General features: G+C 46.6%; 1 long non-coding RNA gene across 1 annotated transcript; it reads right to left on the reverse strand.

Annotated features, from left to right (window-relative positions):
- Window positions 1-9896: 9896 nt before the first annotated feature.
- Window positions 9897-12228, reverse strand: LOC144324991 (uncharacterized). The gene is made up of 2 exons (XR_013390292.1): window positions 10434-12228; window positions 9897-10240 (listed from the first exon to the last, which is right to left on the reverse strand). It is a non-coding gene; the product is annotated as an uncharacterized LOC144324991 (long non-coding RNA).
- Window positions 12229-15613: the final 3385 nt, after the last annotated feature.

A 15613-nucleotide genomic window follows, 5' to 3' on the forward strand; every position in this document is an offset into this window, starting at 1 on the left:
CTGGATTGCAGGGGGCTGGGCTGGATGTCCCTCGGGGGTCCCTTCCCACTCTGCAGTTCTGTGCCTGTGAAGCATTGCTGTCTCCAACTGCAGAGGCAGAACAGAGCCACCCATAGTCCTCTCCTCTTTTGAAGCCATCTAGGCTGCCTCCTGAGGGAGGGAGTTCCATAGCTGAACTCTGCACTCCCTCGATTCCAGACCTTGTGGGCATCAGTTCCTTACAGAAAAGGGGAAACTGGGATCTGGAGAGATGGTGGCCCCAGAATGGGGTTTTATTCTTTGCTGCTGGCACTGACAATCAGGAAGCAAACCCAAGACTGATGGGTGTCAGAAAGGGGTGTTGCTTCTGCTCCTCCACCCGGAGAGCAGCTCCCCCAGTCATGGATGCCTCTTTGCAATGGGGTGGCTCAGGTCTTACTCCCTAACACGGGGGTCAGCAAACTTTTCCAGCAGGGGGCCGGTCCACTGTCCCTCAGATCTTGTGGGGGGTCGGACTATATTTTGAAAATAAAAGAAAAAGAATGAATTCCTCTGCCCCACAAATAACCCAGAGATGCATTTTAAATAAAAAGACACATTCTACTCATGTAAAAACATGCTGATTCCCAGACTGTCTGCAGGCTGGATTTAGAAGGTGATTGGGCTGGATCTGGCCCCCGGGCCTTAGGTTGCCTACCCAGACCCTAACACCTGAGAGAGACTTCCAGGCCAAGCCTCCTCCTTCTGACAGGGAGAAGGTGAAACTGCAGAACACCTCCTTCACCTCTGTCTTCACCCAAAGGGAAAGCAGCGCCCAACGTGGTGATCACAGAATGAACGATGCAAGTGGGGAGATACGAAAAGGAGTGGTAAGGGAACACCCAGCTTCTTTGAATGAATTCCAGTCTCCAGGGCATGATTGTTAAAGTTATAAGTTTAATGCAGGCATAGGCAAACTCGGCCCTCCAGATGTTTTGGGACAACAACTCCCATCATCCCTGACCACTGGTCCTGTTAGCTAGGGATGTTTTAGTCCCAAAACATCTGGAGGGCTGAGTTTGCCTATGCCTGGTTTAATGTATATAAAATGCTGTGACTGAATACCTTGTATTTAAAATGCTACAATGGGAAGTTTACCAAAGGCAAAAAAGGTTGCACTCTGGCAAAAGCGTCACCACAGAAAGCTGTTATTTTTCCATTAGAAAGAGATAAACTACCTGATGACTCAACTCTGGAAAGGGGAGCTGCAGAGTTCTCACAGCAGGAAGCTGAAACTCCCGCCAGGCAGTCAGAGTTTCCCTTCTGCTTAGAGAAGAATTGGTCAACATTTGACAAATACAGATTAGCCGGCAGGAGTTTTCACAAAAGGAAAGAGATCACAGACAAAGGAAGGTGGTTAATTAGCTTCTGGGCTACGTTTTTGCTCCGCTGGTCTCTCTCTCTCCTTCCCTAGCCCTCTTTTCTCCTTTCATTGACAAGGCTGGCTGTCATTTATCTTCTAACAGCAAACAGGACAAATCAGGCTTTCTATAATTAACACGGGGATGCAAGCAGGCCTCTTTCTCTGTGGCTCGGCTGGAAAATGGGCTGCGAAAATGAAGCTGCACTTTAACCGCTGGGAAGAGGGAGGGGAGGGAGCCCTTTTCTCATGGAGGCCAAGCAGGATGCAAGCACAAGAGCCTCTCTCCTCTTGGGGCAACTGGGATTCAGCAACTGGAGGCAGAGCAGAGCCATTGAGCCTAGGAGACACCAGTAGCCCTCTCCTCTATCAATTCCTCATTTTGCGGGGGGGCTTTTTGCACATCCCTGACATCTGTGGCTACAATGAATCCAGGTGCTCCGCAAATAACGTCCCGAGAGCTGAAAAAGGAAATAAATATTTTAGACCTTTAAAAGAAATAGCAATAAAGATTAATTTTAAAAACACACTTTGGGTACGCCAAACAAGCAGAAATATATATATATGTATTTGTATATATTTATATAACACAGTCATGTAAGAAATACACGTCTGGCAGTATATAAAAGGAGATCAGCACCTGGAATGTTCCCAATTGCATCTGTTGCGGGAGATGAGAAATTTAATCCAGCAGGTCAGTTGGGGACACTCGAAATTTGGAACATAATCAAGGTTTGGGACTTTTCAGGGGCTGGGCGCAAATGAGCCGGCAATTAGGAGAACACAAAGCCTGCTCCCTTCCTTCCAGTCTGTACTCATAAGGATGTTTTTAAAGTAGGCTGGGTCAAAGGCAAACAATAAATAGAGAACAAATGGATTAAAAAAATATTAATGGGAGGAAAAGCCCAAGATATATTGGGATACTAATGGTTGCAAGATCTAATTTACAACGCTCAGAAGATACTGGATGTTCTGGGACCAAACGCTGCAAAATACCACCCTTTTTTTAATCAGCAGAGGAACCACCTCCTCAAAAGCTACTAATTAAAAAAGAATTGCTTCAAGGTGATTTATCAGCAGCTTTGGACTACTTGGAAATCCTCCTGCGCCGGAAAAAGGGGAGGCGGCAGATGCTGGAAGGGCAGTTTCCCTCTCCCTCTCATAGTGCTGGAATTTTTGGACATCCAGTGAAGAGCCAGGACAGACAAAAGGAAGGGCTTGTTCACACAGTGCACACTTAAACTGTGGAACTCCCTCCCACAGGAGGCAGGGGGGGGGGCTACCAACTTGGATGGCTTTAGAAGAGGATTGGACAGAAGGCTCATGAAGGCTCCCCAGGGCTGCTGGCCAGAATGGTTCTGTTCTACCATAGGAGAGAGGGGAGGGGAGGGGAGGGGAGGGGAGGGAAGGGAAGGGAAGGGAAGGGAAGGGAAGGGAAGGGAAGGGAAGGGAAGGGAAGGGAAGGGAAGGGAAGGGGAGGGCTCTTGTTTCCCTTTGGGGCTTCAGGCTGGCCACTGGGAGAGCAGGATGCTGCACCAGATGGGACCCTGGTCTCATCCAGCAGGACTCCTCTGAGGTTCTTTGTGTGGACAAGGGAGATTTTGTTCACCTATGGTGCAAGAAAGGGAGGGGAGGGGAGGTCTTGGGTCACAGTAACCACCCAAATTGGTGAAATGTACCATGGACTGCAAGAAGATCAAACGCATCCATTCTTAAGGAAATCAGCCCTGAGTGCTCACTGGAAGGACAGATCCTGAAGCTGAGGCTCCAAGACTTTGGCCACCTCATGAGAGGAGAAGACTCCCTGGAAAAGACCCTGATGTTGGGAAAGATGGAGGGCACAAGGAGAAGGGGGCGACAGAGGACGAGATGGTGGGACAGTGTTCTCGAAGTTACAAACATGAGTCTGACCAAACTGGGGGAGGCAGTGGAGGACAGAGGTGCCTGGCGTGCTCTGGTCCAGGGGGTCACGAAGAGGCGGACATGACTAAATGACCAAAGAACAACAACCAACATGATATTCTGCTAGATCCCTTCTTCTGTTTGATTAATTATGTAAAGAACTGGATTCTGGCTAACCATGAAACTCATCCTGTGTGTCTAAATACTGGCTAAAAGCTGGAAAGACAATAAGAAGCCAAATGAAAGGAACTTTCTTTGTAGGCACAACCAACTATTATAAAACTGGCTGCTATGAGATAAAGAAAGATTTACCCAATAAACATTTGAACCTTGTAACATAACTTATGCAAAAATAGCTAACATTTTCGGGAGGAGGAAGAGACTCTGAGCCGTTTTAATTTTCCTCCCAGCTGAAGTATTGTTTTAATCTCTCCGTCTCTGTTTCACATTATTTTGGTTCCTTTCGGCGCCACTTGCAGTCCCTTTTTCTGGTAGTAAATTTAGCACAAAGCCACTTGTCTCCCTCTTTCAAAAGCCCCGTCTTCTCTTTCAAGAGATGGGCTCTGCACAGTCTCCCTCCCGGCCACGGCTGGCCTCAATCCAGAGGAACATTTGGCCCCAGTCACGTCTAACCACCAGGCAAAGGCTTCCTGTGAGCAGGATGCAAAGTCCTGGGCAACAAGGGGAGGCAGGCAGGAGAGATGTGGCACCTGTCAGGCAATCAGGGCAGCCAACAGACCCTCCTGGCTCAGGAAAGGGAGTGAGAAACATAGAATTGCTCCCTCTTCCCCACGGAAGCCCTTGAGATATTTGAAGATGGCCCTCCTGTCTCTTCTCAGTCTTGTCTTCTCCAGGCTCCATGTCCCCGGCTCCCTCAACTGTTCCTCATAAGGCTTGAAGTGACAAGGAGGCGGCCTTCTGAGTTTAGCATGTAGAACTGGCCCAGAGAAGAAGGTAGGAAATAATTATGCAGAGGATGCAAAGCTATTTCTTTTCCTTTTGTTACAGGAAAAATCCGAGGGCTCCCTTGGACAAAACAAAGACACCAACCAGGATAACTTGGAGCAAAACAGCAGCCTGTAGGCTTGGCCTTTATTGAACTGATGCATCAGGGTGTTCCCCTCACTTGCAGGAGAGAGGAAAGACCCAGAAAAATAGTGTGCAAGGTCTTATAAAAACTTTTGAAATTCCCCTCCTCTAGGTCAAGCCCACCCCCAGAAACATCATGCATACATTACAGAAAGGAGGGGTTGAGGGAGGAGTTGGTGGTAACCTGAGTGTCTTGTCACCTGGCTGGTTCCTCCTTTCCCCCCTCCCCATGAGTCACTTCCAGGAGACAAAGGGGAGTTTGCAGTTTCCTGCCCCCTGAGGGAAGATCTGATCATTGTCCTTTGTTTCAGTCCGTGTTGAATCCACTCCCATATGCAAGTTCTTTGTGGCCTTGATTGCCTTCTGTCTGGGATCATCTGGGCAGGGCTCCTGCAGATGTGCTGGGATGTGCTGAGATGGTGGAGGGATTATGGCTGACCAGGAATAAGTCACCCCCCTTTGTTAGTTATTGTCATATGGAGTAAAATAAAAATGGAACAGTGCAAATCCGATGTATGGTTGATTTTCTATGAATTTATAACAGAAATGTGGCGTGTGTGAGTGTGTGTGTGTGTGTGAAGTTTGTACAAGCAGAATGATTGGGGTGGGGGGGTTCCTGCTACAGTTCCCCCCTTCGGAGATAAGATTGCAAAGGTGGCTACTTTGCAATCCTTTTCTCCGCACAATTTAAGGTGGTAAATATTAACCTGCTATTTCTCCGTGTGTCCATGTGAACGTGAAAGGGACTTGGATGTCATGCTTCTTAAGGATATTTGCATAGAAATATAATGGTGTAACAGTGCACATAGTTAGGCATAGGATATCATGTAAAATTAATATTTTGTTGCTCAGTTACTTGTGGCATTCTAGTACCTTGGAAGAGATATTTTCTCAATAGTGGCGTATGCTTTACATTTAGCAGGAAGGTCCACTAATGACTGAAAAATGCAGTTTGCTTTGTCCCCCCGCCATTTTTGTGTTCTCAGGTGTCAAGGTAGCTCTTCTATGGTCTCACACCAGCATGGTGTCACAGCAGTGGCAATCCCTGGTGAATCCACTTAGGGCTTTCATATTAACCATGTTGTCTGGCACTCACCACAGCTGGCACAGGTTTGGGCACGTCCTGAGGGAAATGTCTTCGCCTTGGCCAGTCTATGGGATTTTTTTTTATTATAGGCTGTGGTCTTGCACTCATGGGACGTTGCTCACTTGCACTTAAAGGACCAAAAGCTAATTGCAGCCTGGATACACTTGCCCAATTCAAACTGAGTCCAATTTGAATTTATCTTGCCCCATGGTTCTCAACTTTTCAAACCAATCTGTTAAACCCATTCTTAAAGGGCACTTGTCCAAATAAGTAAATTTAACTCTATAAGGGATTATTCCTACTAAACCAAAGCATATCCACCTTCATGTATCTTAGAAGCTTCTCATTAGTAAAGCGAGTTTTAGCACATTTTTTAAATGGGTAGGGAAGGTTGGCATAGTGCCAGGTAGAACAACGAAATATGGTTATAAATTTATCTAATTCTAAACATTGGACTACATAATAGCCTGGTCTCTTAAAAGGCATAAAATGTTTGAGAATCCTCCACTGGGTTGTAAGGAATAAGACATTAAACATAAAAACAATTATACAGAAAAATAGGCCCAAAAATAGCCCCCCCCCTTTGTGGAAATCACACTGTCAGACACATTTCAACATTCCTACATAATAACACATAATACAAAACAAACTAATTAAATATCAGTTGCATAGCTTGACACAATTGTGATCTTTTACGCATGTATCTTTTGAATCCTGGAGCACAGAGGCTTGAGTTTCAAAAGTGAGAAAATGTCCTTGCAATTCAACTCCTCCCCCCTTTGTCAGCCCCACTTCCCCTTTGAAAGAAATTGCTGTGGCCACTTTGAGAACTTTGGCGTCCGTCGTTGCTGCTGCAGGTAATAGTCTTGTGGTGGCGAAGCTTTTCATTGGATCTGTAGTAGCACATCTGTAGAAGTGATATCCTGTAAGGGGCAGGGTTTTGGAGACTTAAAAGACAAGAGTTAGAAAAGAAGGGGCAAAAGCCCCCTCCCCAAGAAAATCTCCTTGAGTTATTAGCTGCAAATAATAAAATCTTAGCATGTTAAGCATTTTACTCATTTTAATATTATTATCACATTTCCATATAATTACTGTTATTATCTGCTAAGTTTGTTTGTTTTCCTTCATTTAGTTTCCCCCCCCTCCATATTATTAAATAAAAAATTACTCCACGTGTAGAGAAAGAGAACTGTAAAAAAATACAAGTTTAAAAAATAAAAAGAAAGCAAAAAATTAGATTACCATTCAGATGAAAACGAACTTGACACAAAGACATCAGATTCAGAAAAGAATTATTATTAAATAATACAAAGATTTTATCAAAACCACAGATTTCTACTGGACTAAAAAATGGGAAAACAATGGAAAAAGGCTTCAAATTCAGCATGTGCTATCTGATAAGTAGAACTTGATGAAAATGACTTTCAACATGTGATGGACATGTCCCCAAAGTAAAACACACACAATGACCTATGAGGAACCAAAAATAAATAAATGCTAAGACACACAATTTGTTTTTTTTTGTTTTTTTGTTTTTGTTTTTTTTTTTTTAACCTGAAGTCACCTGAAGTAACTTGTTTTGGCATTCTAACAACCCAATGAAAAACTGATTAATAAATGAAAAACAGATTATTTGTAACCTAAAAAAGTGTCAGAGATAGAGGAAAATCAACTAATATAGCAGGGATTCAGACTTGTTTTGCTGAACAGAAAGAAAGTGACTGTTTGGCTTTAAGGGAAGAAAGACAAAAGAAATACAAATGCAATTACTTTTATAGAGTATTTAAATCACTGTTTGCATCCCCTCATTATCATTTGTGCTGTGGGAGAAAAGAAGGGACAAACACTTTGTTAATGGGGTTCACATATCCTGTTAAAAGGGGAAATTATTTCATGTGAGAAGTCTCTCAGGAAATGCTGTTCCTAAAATGCATAGGCATACACACACACAAAAAAAAACTGTTATAAAATTTAAATCCCATTGGGGAGGCAAACTACTCAAGAGAGGAACTCACAGTGGGAGTGCTTTGATATTTACCTGTGAAAAGAAATCGGCATGTCAAGACCTGAAACCTGGCAACCTCTTGACCCTTGATGGTCCAGTACCCAACCCCTTTGTCTTAATTAGCCCCTAGAGCAAAAGACACATCAAGGATGATCTCCCCCAATGGTTCCAAGTTCTTTTCATAAGGAAATTTGGATAAGCTTCTCCCTGCAGGCAAGCTCTCAAAACCTCCTCTCTCCACCCTACAGTTCCCCCTCCTTCCTCTCTCTCTCTTTTTTTTTTGACTGATCTAGCCTCTGTGTATGTGCAGAGTTCATGTCTCAGCAAACCTTTTATACTATTGAAAATGTTGCATCCTTTGGCTAAATTACCATTTGAATAAGGGAAGGGAAGGGTAAGGAGTAGATTTTAAAAATAGGGTTAGATTTTAAAACAAAAAGGGGAAACTCAGCAATTCAAGTATTCACCAAAGCTAGCAATTGCAGCCCAAGCAAAGGACTGCTTCCTTTATGTACAGGAAAGGGCTAATATCCCTCTGGCTATTCGTGGAACAATGCCACGCCCTTATATATGGGGGAAATGGCCAGAGAGTCAGAATTCATAGGATTTTATTAATATTATTATTATTATTATTATTTTAAATATTCTCAGTCATTCAGCCTCACCATTTGCAGACAAATTTTTCTGTCCTTTATTTACAGGATGGATGGTTAAGGCTCATTCTACTTGACTATATGAATTTTTATGTGCTTAAACTTTGAATAGACTTTTAAGTTTGATTTTTTTTAAATAGTAGACAAAATGATAAATACTGTAATCACTCAAATGCCTGCTATCACCAGTTCTACTTCAAAAAATCATGGCTTTCACCTCTCACCTTTTAAAACCAAAGAGCAAAGCTCGGCTGAATTTCAACTCATCACCACACTAGAATTTAAGAATTACCCTCCAATGCTTGCAGACACATGGCCTTCCACACAGCCACAAATTGGGAGAGTTGAAAGAGACCCTGGGGTCATCTAGTCCAACCCTCCAAAATATAGAGTTCACAGCAAGATTTCACAGCAGGATTTGTACTATCAAAGAGACATACACATTTAAGTACAGATTTACAACTGGGAAAGGAAAGATCTATGCTCCTATCATGTTCTAAGGAAGAGGAAAATAAAAGTACCCAACTTTACACAGAACCCTTTTGCAGATCTTGAGATAGTGTGAGTGAGTTTGCTTCCTTTAGACTAAAGAATGCAAGTTCTTAGAGAAATTATCTTTAAAGGAAGATTGAAGTGAACATTTTTTCTAAGATAGGGAGAGGATCTCTTATAAAGCAAAGTTAATTCAATTGATATAACCACTCACAAATAATTAAAACAGCCATAGATTTGATTTAAAAGGAATACAAAAGTGAACAATTTTTCCTGAACTTGCAGGGGAATAGTAAGCCTAATCTATGCCCCCCCCTGCAGTTTCCTTTAAAGGAAGCTTACTCGGGAGTAAATGTACTTGGCACAGAAGTAAGAAGGAGAAGAAAAGAGAGAGGGGAAAAAAAACCTGAAAGAGACAGAATGAAACAAGGGGGGGCATTTTCTAAGAAAAGAGTCCAGGAAGTCTTATAGAGACTGATATCTGGACTGGAATCATAGAATTTTGCTGGCCATGGAAGCCTCTACATTTAATAACAATTTTCTTAGAAAAAACACCATACTTTCATAGGCATGTGCTTAATGAAATACATACACTGCATTTTAGCTTGAGAGAGCAGTTGGCTCAACTAGGCTTTTGCAGCAGAAACATTAGGTTTTTTTCACAGCACATTTCAAAATACTGAAACAAAAGACTGGAACACGGATGTAGACTCACAAACTCAAAAGTTACAACAAAACATCATTTACCACTAGACTTAAAATCACCCTCCTCTTTTAAACTAGTGGAAGGAGGGGAGGTAATCCTCCTTTCAGAACACAGGTAGCATGTATACAGGATTTTACCACTTGGGAGGAAAACTCTTTTCTCTCTCTCTTTTTTTTTTTTTTTAGAGCTTTTCTCAAATAACAAACATTTGCACACTTCATATGTAAATACAAACCCTTGGAATATTTCTAAATCCTTAAGTACATCTCTTATTCATTTATTATTATTATTTTAATAACTAAGATCTCTACTGCGTGGGCTCTCAAGCTGGGCTGTTATTAGATCTACTGCCTTCTGAGCACCATTAAGTTTTCGTTTTATGTTCTAGCTTTAGGTCATAGTTTAACAACACAAATTTGATGTTTTCAGCTCTCCCTATGGGTTCACACCCTGATTTTGTTGAAGGATCCCTGAGGTGGCTGCTGTGCCCTGGGTTCCAGGTGGTGAGCCTAAGCCACCCACTAAAAGTTACAACGGTCTCATACTTTGTACTTGAAAGACCATTTTGCCCCTTTATTTTATTATTATTTTTTTTTCCAATTGGAGATGACAAGCTGGAGGGGCATATTAGAATCCTCTCTGGGGCAAAAGGCTTCATGGAAGCTTTGTTGCCAGGAGGAGTCCAGCTAGGGTGTTTTAGTGAGCTCCCATTCTCTCATATGTTATTATTGGGCTTTTTTTCCCCGTTAACGAAGTACGCTAAAGACAGAAAGAGTGGAAACACACACACAAGGGAGGAAAGACAATGGGAAAGAAAGGGGTAGAAGAAAGATTCTTTCAGTATTTGGAATATCCTTGACTTAGCGCAATCCCTACTTGTTTCTTAACCACGAGCTATTTGCTAAAAACCTCAAGCCTGAACGGAAACCTAAACCACGGGTCTCTCCACCCGGAAACCTAAACCACGGGTCTCTGCCCGGAAACCTAAACCACGGGTCTCTCCACCCGGAAACCTAAACCACGGGTCTCTGCCCGGAAACCTAAACCACGGGTCTCTGCCCGGAAACCTAAACCACGGGTCTCTGCCCGGAAACCTAAACCACGGGTCTCTGCCCGGAAACCTAAACCACGGGTCGCTGCCCGGAAACCTAAACCACGGGTCTCTGCCCGGAAACCTAAACCACGGGTCTCTGCCCGGAAACCTAAACCACGGGTCTCTGCCCGGAAACCTAAACCACGGGTCGCTGCCCGGAAACCTAAACCACAGTACTGTTTCAAGACTAACCCTAGTGTGGGGCCCCAATTGTGAACCTCCCCTCTACCTTCCACAACAGCCTCCTGCCTAGCCTTTGGACTAAGTTCGGATTCCTTACTGAACACCTGCGCAGTGCAGTGCCAGATCAGGACCCGAGAAAACAAAGTTTTGAAAGGAAACAAATGACCTTGCGTTCTCACGTACCCGGGTCATCCCTAACGAAGGTCGCTGGGCAGGAGGGGCAGCTTCATTTGCATAAACAGGGAAAGCAGAGAGAGGTTTGTAGGGACGCCCCTGGACGACTCCGAAAAAGGACGTCAGAGAAACAATAAGCACCACGTTCTCCTGGCCACACTCCGAGAGGAAAACGGGGGAGAAAAAGGAGAGAGAGAGATTTGTAGGGGACGCCTCTGGCCGACTCCGAAAAAGGACGTCAGAAAAACAATAAGCACCACGTTCTCCTGGCCACACTCCGAGAGGAAAACGGGGGAGAAAAAGGAGAGATTTGTAGGGGACGCCTCTGGCCGACTCCGAAAAAGGACGTCAGAAAAACAATAAACACCACGTTTTCCTGGCCACACTCCGAGAGGAAAACGGAGAGAGAGAGAAAAGGAGATTCAGGATTTGTAGGTGTAACGTTGGAAATAAAGGAGAAAAGTCCGGCTGTTGTGGAGACGTTACTTTCCACCCCCCTCCCAATGTATTTTCTTCAGAACCATACTCACGTTCGAAGATGTCCCCCGTGGATCCCGGGATCCTTTTCTTTTAGCCGGCTTGACCTCGCCTTTGCTCCCCTGGTTGAGCTTTTGGTGACGATTGATTACCGCCCGCAAAGAGGAGGCAGGGAGAGGAAGAAGGATCCCTGGGCTACGGTTGCCCAGTGGCGCCTGATCCCCTCTATCTCCCTCCTCACCTCTGCAGGAGAACCAAGTGTCCCTGAGAATGGTCGCCAACTGTTACAGGAAAAATCCGAGGGCTCCCTTGGACAAAACAAAGACACCAACCAGGATAACTTGGAGCAAAACAGCAGCCTGTAGGCTTGGCCTTTATTGAACTGATGCATCAGGGTGTTCCCCTCACTTGCAGGAGAGAGGAAAGACCCAGAAAAATAGTGTGCAAGGTCTTATAAAAACTTTTGAAATTCCCCTCCTCTAGGTCAAGCCCACCCCCAGAAACATCATGCATACATTACAGAAAGGAGGGGTTGAGGGAGGAGTTGGTGGTAACCTGAGTGTCTTGTCACCTGGCTGGTTCCTCCTTTCCCCCCTCCCCATGAGTCACTTCCAGGAGACAAAGGGGAGTTTGCAGTTTCCTGCCCCCTGAGGGAAGATCTGATCATTGTCCTTTGTTTCAGTCCGTGTTGAATCCACTCCCATATGCAAGTTCTTTGTGGCCTTGATTGCCTTCTGTCTGGGATCATCTGGGCAGGGCTCCTGCAGATGTGCTGGGATGTGCTGAGATGGTGGAGGGATTATGGCTGACCAGGAATAAGTCACCCCCCTTTGTTAGTTATTGTCATATGGAGTAAAATAAAAATGGAACAGTGCAAATCCGATGTATGGTTGATTTTCTATGAATTTATAACAGAAATGTGGCGTGTGTGAGTGTGTGTGTGTGTGTGAAGTTTGTACAAGCAGAATGATTGGGGTGGGGGGGTTCCTGCTACACTTTGATGGGGTTTCCAACTCATGTTAGGAGTTCCACGGTTTATGCTTATGCTTTTAATTAAAAGTGACCTTAGCATTTCAGTTGGCTGAAGATCCCTTCTTAAAGCTCCATGCATTGTGCAAGTTGAACCTTTGCATTCTGAAATAATAAAAACTACCCGTCATTTATTTATCGTGTTTCTACCACGCCTTTTCCTCCAAGGAGCTCAAGGTCACATGCATGGTTCTCCCCCTTCCTCTTTCAGTCCCCACGACAACCCTGTGAGGGAGGTTAGGCTGAGAGATGCAGGGACTGCCCAAGGTCACCCAGTGAGTTTCCCGACCTAGTGGGGATTTGAACCCTGGCCTCTCCCAGGTCTTAGTCCAACACTCTAACCACTACACCTTGCTTCCTGGGGAATCACTGCCAGCCCTCTGCACACACACGTCCTTGCCTTTGCCTTACCTGCCTTCCTCTACTCACCTGAGCACAGAGACGGGTTTCCTGCCCCCACCTGCCTCTCAGACCCACAAAGCACACACCAGCCTCTCCCAGTTGGGGTGGGTCACAGCCCCTACTTCTGCCCTGGGGCCCACCAGGCCCCTGACCCCACCCTGAAGAGTCCCACCTGGCCAAACCCGCCTTTGACTGCAGAGACGGGAAACCTGAGAAGCACCTGGCTGCTCTTCTATTTGGGGTGGGGCCTGAGTTATGGGTCCATTTATATTCCATTTATATGCTACCTGTTCCCACCAAGGAACTCACGGCGGTTCACATGCTTCTCTCTCCCGCATTTATCCTCACAACATCCCTGCGAGGTGGGTCGGTGGCTGCCAATGGAGCGGGACTGGGAGCCCCTCCGTACTGAGAGGGCATCTCTACATCCGTGCGTCGGTCAGCCGAGCCCAGAGGAGAGGGACACCCCCGACCCACCAGCCCTCCGGGTCCCGAGAGGAGGCTTCGTGCCGGAGCTGGGACCCTTTCCGACGCCGGCGGGGCTCCAGACCCGGCCAGAAGGCGCCGCGCCCGGCCTCCGCCCCCCGCCATCCGGCTCGCCGGCCCGGCCGCCTTTCAGCACCTTGGAGAGAGGCGCGGGCCGAGATCCAGGCGCCACTTCGGCTCGCCGGCACCTGGGCGGAAGGCACTCTGCGCGTGCTCAGAGGCGCGCTCTCCGCCAGGCGCTCTCCGGAGTCGAGCTTTCCACTCGCCTCCTGATCCTGGGCGTCCCGGGCCTCCTTGCTTGAGGACCCCCGGACGCCCCCCTGGCCAGTCCGGGGGTGGTCAGCAGAGCCCGTCGCCCGGGAGGCCGCCCTGCGCTGGTCCCGGCAGCCGGCGGGGCTAATAGCTGCCAGGCGCCCTGGCCAAAGGCGCAGGCAAGAGGCAGCCCGACTGGGCCGTGAGAGCCGCGCCGGGGCTGGTAGACAAAGCAGGCAAGGCGGGAGGAGGACAGGGGCTTGAGGCGGGGGAAGGGGTCGATCCCTGGGAGGGGCTGAGCCCCAGCTCCAGGGGGGCAAGGGCCGGACTCACCTCAAACAGGACATTGCAGAGTTGGGGAAAGTTCAGAAAATTCATAGGGGGTGGAGCGGCTCCCCTATGAAGAAGGGTTGCAGCCTTGGGACTTTTTAGGGGAGAAATAATAGAATCAGAGAGCCAGAGAGCTGGAAGGGACCCCAAGGGTCATCTAGTCCAACCCCTGCAAGGCAGGAATCTCAGCTTAAGCACCCAAGAGGTGGCGTGATAGACTTTATAGAATTGTGCCTAACATGAGAAAGTGGAGAGAGAAGAGTTTCTCTCCTCCTCCCATAACTCAAGGACCTCCAATGAAACTGCATGTTGGAAGATTGAGGGTGGATAAAAGAAAGTCCTTCTTCAAGCAGTGCAGTTAAACTGTGGAACTTCCTCCCACAAGAGGCAAGGGTGGCCATCAACTTGGGTGGCTTGGGTGGATTTGTCCAATCAATTCATGGGCTATTGGCAGCTCCTAGCCAGGATGCCTGTGCTCTGTGCTCCACAGTCAGAGACAGCAACGCTTCTGAGTCCCAGCTGCTGGAACCTCAGGAGGGGAGAGGGCTGCTCTTGAGCTCAGACCCTGCTTGCTGGTTTCCCACAGGCTCCTGGCTGGCCACTGTCAGAACAGGATGCGGGACCTGATGGGTCACTGACTTGATCCAGCAGCCTCTTCTCATGTTTTTATATTCCTGTGTTCCTCCATCCTAAATTTATGTATTTAAATCACGTCTCTCTTGCATTGGTCTCTACAGCCAACGGCAGGCGCTGTGACCTCCCAACAGTTTGACTTCACCCCGAAGGTGTCCTCCTCCGTTGTCTCTATTGTCTGCACATCCAGCTAGTCCACATGAGGTTGAGAGAGCTGCCTGAGAGTGCAGCTTGTTCAGATTTGGTGGTGGTGCTTCTGCAAATGTTACAAGGCTTGGAAAGCCTAGAAAGGCCATGAAAGAACCATAATGTAGGAGAACAAGGATAGAATCCAAGGAGGCCAGATAGCAGCTTGGCGGGGAGTCCTGGAAGACCTGCTCCCTGCCTTGCAAGCCCTTTCCTACCTGGCCTGGGAGGGCCCAGGCGGAAGGACTGACTCCAGCTGCAAAGGCTGAGGCTGCTGAAGAGACTCTGGGGCTGGGGGATTGCTGGGGGGGGGTTGTTGAGGGGGTGTTGCTGCTGTGATTGATACCAGTTTTGTTATATATTTATTATGATTTATGTTGAAATTGTTCAATTTGATTGTGTGCCTTTTGGAGGTTTTGTTTATTGTTTATGGCCACTTCTGTTATGCTTTGAACTGTGTAATATCTTTCATGTTGTAAGCCGCCTTGAGCGTGGTTTTTCCTATGGAAAGGCGGACTACAAAGAGAAGGGTGTCTGTATGGTGCCTTCGTGTGATGAGGTGAAGAGCTTGGGCAAGCCGCTGGCCTTGACCTGCTTTGGAGGTGGGGGCGAAAGCAGGATGATGGCAGCTAAGAATAGAAACCCAAAGTAACCCAGCAGACCAGAAACCAAAAGCGCTGACCAGGTTCTCAGGAAACGGACGGCAACAGATTGTTTCTTGGAAAAAGAGAAGCTTTGTGCTGCTGTTTGGATTGGGTGAAGGTTGAAAGGAGGACAGCAGGGTCCTCTAGGAAAGGTTGCTAGAGAGAGAGGGCAAAGAGGCAGAGCTGAGTCTCTTTGCAGAGCTTTGCCTTTTCAGCAACTATCTCAGCCAGCAGAAGGCAGATAGGGAGCCCAGGACACACACAGAAGAGTCTCCACAGCATTGGACATTGTGCATCATGCAAGATTTCAGAGGAGACTGGAAATATCTAAGGGCAGGCAGGGCCGGAGAGTATCCCAGCTGAAAGTATTAAGGTAAATACCAGTATTATATAACCTGAATGAAAGGGAAAG

Source organism: Podarcis muralis, chromosome 12 (assembly GCF_964188315.1).
Source record: "Podarcis muralis chromosome 12, rPodMur119.hap1.1, whole genome shotgun sequence".
NCBI lineage: Eukaryota > Metazoa > Chordata > Lepidosauria > Squamata > Lacertidae > Podarcis > Podarcis muralis.